We start from the raw sequence: 6,135 nt of genomic DNA on the forward strand, positions 1-6,135 counted from the left end.
ATAGATATATTTCTCAAATAATTGAAACCTCTCTTTGACTTTTTGTGGAAAGAATAAGGTAATGTTTATGAGATTTGATGATTAATTAAGATAACTATTGGAGGAAAGTGATTTTATAATATAATTTAAGAGACAGGATTGCTATATATTGTAGACCTATAACTGATCTGCGACAAATCGGGTCAACATTTTATTTTATTGTTTAATTATTTGTGTTTTGTTTTGTTTTTTGTTTTTGAAAATTTGAATAAAAATTAATGATAAAAAAGAAAGAAAGAATCCAAGGATGCAACCAAAAGCAGCAGACCCATGCTGGCCTCAGCCATCCTTCTCCATAATCTGTAGTTCAATTTACCCTAGTTCAGGACATCATTCAAGTTCAAGGTTCTAGTTCTGGTGGACACAACTTGGGACCAGGATACCTGAAACATCGTCTTACCCCTTATATACCCAGTTGATCACTGTGTACAACATAGAAAGTGGACATTTAGTTTTGTGGCACCAACACTTTGGAATGCCCTCCCCTTAAATATTAGACAGAAACCATTTCTGTTATCTTTTCGGTGCCTACTGAAGATGTTGAAGACCTTCCTCTTTCAACAGGCCTTTTCAGTAGAGAGCCTTATCAGTCTGCATCTGTGCTGGAATTGTTTTTTTAATATGTTTTTATAATTCTTTTAAAAAGTTGTGTTAAGATGTTTTGTTTTAATATATATTTTAAATATGTTTTGTTTTAATATGTTTTAAAGTCTTCTGTTTTTAAGATGTTTTCAAGTGCTTTTACTGTTTTGTTTGTCGCCCTGGGCTCCTTTTGGAAGGAAGGGCGGGATATAAATGTAATAAATAAAATAAATAATAGCAAATTACAATGTGTGCTTCTCCACCACTGCCATTTGTGGCCAATAGTATAGAATGGGAAAAGGGACATGCCCATCATACTGATTCAGGACTGTTGGGAGTAAAGCACCAATGCCTATAACAATAACCTGAACTGGGGGGGGGGGAATAGATAGAAAAGCAACCTATTCTTCCCTTGATGATCTGTTCTTTAGTAACAACTTGCTTGTTGTTTCTCAGGCACTATTTCCTTCCTTTTTCTAGCTAGTCAGAGATAGTGTCTGTGAGTTGCATGCCTCATGGTTCTACAATGGCATGTACAGTAGGGCCCCACTTGAGAGCTATTTCGCTAAGGGCGGTATATAAATTGAAATAATAAATATATAAATATATAAATAAATAATTACTGGCGCTCCACTTCCCAGCGTTCCGCTAATGCTGTGCCTTTCTTCCCCTGTTTTAAAGCCGCTTTTGTGGCATTTTGTGGCATTTTCGCATCATTTTCTCATGACGCGCCCCATTAAAGTCAATGGGGTTCCGATTTACAGTGATTTCCGCTTTACGGCGGGGGTCCGGAAGGGAACCCGCCATATAAGCGGGGCCCTACTTTGTCTCCTTAATCAAAATGGCCTTGTTTTCCTGTAGTAACAAACCAGCATTCTTACCAGACTATTCATTGCACTCCACTGCAATATATATATGAAACTCCAATAAGGACATGGGAAAATGGAATACATATTTGTAGATGAATCCTACCACATTTTTTTTAAGGTTGTATCCACCAAAGTTGTCATGTTTGTGCAAGAACTTCTGCTTGTACAACAGAACTTCTCCTTCCTCTCCTCTCCCCGTATGCCCCCCACTCCCCTCCAATCTGCTTGGGATTTGGGAGGGGGGCATGGGAGAGATCTGCTGGATCATACCAGTGGCCCATCTAGTCCAGCATTCTGATCTCCCAGTTGCCAATCAGATGCCTATTGGAGAGGGAGTGGAAATTCCATTGTGTGAACAGGATGACTTTGTTGGATAAACCCTTTATAAATAAAGTCAAAGGGGGGTACATAATTGCTGACTCACCTTACAACAATAAACAGAATAATAAAACTACAGTCCAAAACAACCAGTTGAACTAGACATTATGAAGCAGGAGAAGGAAGCTTGCTGACAGGTAAGCATTTTCTTGTGTTCTGTGTAAAATAGCAGCATAGGAAGGGGTCTTATACTGAATCAGACCATCGGTCCATCTTAGCTCAGTATCGTCTATATTGACTGGCAGCGGTTCTCCAAAGTTTCAGGCCGGAGTCCCTCACAGCCCCACCTGGAGATGCTGAGGATTGAACCTGGGACTTCTGCATGCAAAGCAGATGCTCTATCACTGAGGTACGTCCCCTTCCCCTGTATTTCCACTCTGACGTTTGGTGGGAACATTTGGCGTTTTCCCCTGCTTGGAGACTATTTGACAAATAGAGACCAAAGGCTGCAATGTGGGGAAAGGGATTGTACCTTTATCAAAGTCTAGCTCCTCAATCTTCAGTCACCACAGATAACAATCCTAGCAGCCCCTTCCTACCCACTTCTGAGTAGCAGTCAGGGGATGGGCAGCAAACTGATGGGAAAGACATCAGTGATAATTGACTGCAAAGGCTTGAGCAGAACAAATACAGTTCTGTTGTCTCTTTGATCATCTTCTCTGCCCCCATCTCAAAAGTGTGCTGGGCTGGAAGAATGTAATGAGTGCCTCTGTAGTGACTAGGAATCTCTCTTTTTTTCACAGATGCAGCCCTTTTCTCCAAATTGCTGAAGCCTGGTGTTGCTATATATGAGGAGTGGTGTCCTCAGGACTGGGGGAGTAGGGAATGTGGCCCTCCAGGCCTCTCTACCTGGCCCTCTGGACTCTCCCTATATCTTTGTTGTTGTAATGTGCCTTCAGGTCAATTACAACTTACGGCAACCCTATGAATCAGCAACCTCCAATAGCATCTGTCGTGAACCACCCTGTTCAGATCATGGAAGTTCAGGTTTGTGGCTTCCTTTATGGAATAATCCATCTCTTGCTTGGCCTTCCTCTTTTTCTACTCCCTGCTTTTTTTCCCAGCATTATTGTCTTTTCTAGTGAATCATGTCTTCTCATGATATGTCCAAAGTATGATAACCTCAGTTTTATCATTTTAGCTTCTAGTGATAGTTCTGGTTTAATTTGTTCTAACACCCAATCATTATTTTTTTCACAGTCCATGGTACGTGCAAACACCACATTTCAAATGAGTTGATTTTTCTCTTAGCCACTTTTTTCATTGTCTAACTTTCATGTTCATACATGGCGAATGAGAGTACCATGGTCTGAATGATCCTGACTTAAGTATTCAGTGATACATCTTTGCATTTGAGAACCTTTTCTAGTTCTCTCACAGCTGCCCTCCCCAGTCCTAGCCTTCTTCTGATTTCTTGACTATTGTCTCCATTTTTGTTAATGACTGTGCCAAGGTATTGATAATCCTTGACAAGTTGAATGTTCTCATTGTCAACTGTAAAGTTACATAAATCTTCTGTTGTCATTAATTTGGTCTTTTTGACGTTCAGCTGTAGTCCTGCTTTTGTGCTTTCCTCTTTAACTTTCATCAGCATTCGTTTCAAATCATTACTGGTTTCTGCTAATAGTATGGTATTGTCTGCATATCTTATTGATATTTCTCCCTCCAGTTTTCACACCTCCTTCATCTTGGTCCAATCCTGCTTTCCATATGATATGTTCTGCGTATAGATTAAACAAATAGGGTGATAAAATACACCCCTGTCTCACACCCTTTCCAATGGGAAACCAATCGGTTTCTCCATATTATGTCCTTTCAGTAGCCTCTTGTCCAGAGTATAGGTTGCGCATCAGGACAATCAGATGATGTGGCACCCCCATTTCCTTTAAAGCATTCCATAGCTTTTCATGATCTACACAGTCAAAGGCTTTGCTGTAATCTATAAAGCACAGGGTGATTTTCTTCTGAAATTCCTTGGTCCGTTCCATTATCCAACGTATGTTTGCGATATGATCTCTGGTGTCTCTTCCCTTTCTAAATCCAACTTGGACATCTTGCATTTCTTGCTCCATATATGGTAAGAGCCTTTGTTGTAGAATCTTGAGCATTACTTTACTTGCATGGGATATCAAGGCAATAGTTCGGTAATTACTGCATTCCCTGGGATCCTCTTTCTTTGGAATTGGGGTGTATATGGAACGCTTCCAGGCTGTGGGCTTTGTACCTTTGTACATTTGATACACTGATATGGTGTGAGCTACTTTGGGCACAATCTTGTGGGAAAGAGGCATAAAAATAAACATGATGGAGAAAAAAGAAAAATCAGATTTATTGCTAAAACATGTGATCACAAGCCCAATGTGATTTTTCTGTTGCTGGGCAATACTATTTCAGACTCCAGGCAGATAATCAAATGTTTATGAATGCTCTTCTACATCATATATACTAATGAAATGCACATGCCAGAGAACATGAAATGCACTTGCCTGTGGCCTTCACTCACAGCTAATATGTCAATTAACTCTAAGACCTACTCAGACCCATTGAAATTAATAAACCTGATTTAGTCATATTCATTAACTTCATGGGTCTACTCTGAGCAGCACTGAATACACCCTATAAGTCCAGGGGGTGTATTTAATGAGGAAATGCATTTAGACATATAATCCACCACCTGAAGTCTGAAATGGGACACTTGAGAAGCAGGTATATCTTGTGCTGTTTTTGCTCATTTGTTTTAGCTCTTAGAAAGGAAAGCAACCCACTCCTATGTATGTTTAGTCAGACATAAATCCCACTAACCACTTCTGATCCTGAATCCACTCTTTGCTGGACTCTGGAAAGCGGACCCCTGGCGAAAATATATCTGGGTTAAACCGGATATCAAAGGACGTGTTGCTGATGGAACTGACAGCTCTGCAGGCATTCTGAATCACTTCCCAACTTTTGGGGTCCACTGCTCCGTAATCCAATGCAATGGTCTCTGTCAGCTCTTTGACCTGGTCCAAATCAGCCACATTATCCTCCAGCATGGCGTCTTCCAAGGGCAACTTCCCCTTGCCATCCTCCACCCCATTTTCAGGAAAGGATAATGATAAAATCTTGGGTTTTGTGTCACATGGTTTTTGCAATTGTTACTAATACGGAGCAGGAAAACATTATTTGTGCCCAGTCTTCACTATAAACCCACAGCAATTTCATTTCTCAGAAACAATAATAGCACTAATAACAAAGAGAAACAAATAACAGCACCAAGCACAATGCTTCTACAAAAGGACTTGGTTCAAAAGACAGGTATTGCTCTGTATGGTCTTTAGAAGAACTCCACTTCCCCCATCCCAAACACATGCTAATGAAACCGATGGCAGGGCAGATTGAAGGCTTGTTTGTTTGTAGTTTATTGTGGACATGCTGCTGCTCATGCATTCAAGACCTTTTCAGCATCCATTAGGGATGTGCTAGAATTCCACCCAGTCTGGATTCGTTAATTTGGTAATTTTCCATTAATTTGTTCATTCTCTATTGTTGTGGATTGGACTTTTGTGCAGTGATTTTCTGTGGCTATTTTTGAAAATATCAATAGTAAGAACAAAAATGTATTGATGTTTCCTTTCATTTATCAATATTTCCTTTTAAAATATTGATATTCATATAAATATCTTTTATGAGGAAAAAAACAGATCAGTAAAAGCAGCAGCTAATGGACAAAGAACAAACTCGAATCAATAAGTTAATGGGGTGCTTTTGTACCAGCACTGGTCAACAGCATCCGCACATCACTGTCCTCATCGAAATGCCATACCATGTTATTGTCCCATTTAATTCAGATTTACCATTTCCATGGAGAATCTAAGAAAAAACAAAACAAAACCCTGCAGAACCAGTGAAGCTTGATTTAAAGGGGAGACAGGGGATGGCATTTTGATAAAGGCAATGTCATGTGGCTGTTGTGAAAAAATTGCATGCATGAGCAGCACTGAGTCCACAATAAACTGGCTTGTTGAAGAGCTCAGTATTGCCTTCCATCCAAGGTACCTTAAGTAAGTAAGAATGCATCTTTGTACTCAATGGAGGAGGGAGTCAAAAAGCAGCACTTTGACTCCTCCCTGGAGCAGACTAAAACCATCATGTTACACTGCTGTTGAAAGAATTGCACTGGCGGCCCATCAGCTACTGGGCTAAGTTCAAGGTGCTGGTACTGATGTGCAAAGCCATATATGGCTTGAGGAAAGGATACCTAAAAAGATCATTTCACTCCTTATATGCC

This window comes from Rhineura floridana, chromosome 6 (genome assembly GCF_030035675.1).
Source record: "Rhineura floridana isolate rRhiFlo1 chromosome 6, rRhiFlo1.hap2, whole genome shotgun sequence".
Lineage (NCBI taxonomy): Eukaryota > Metazoa > Chordata > Lepidosauria > Squamata > Rhineuridae > Rhineura > Rhineura floridana.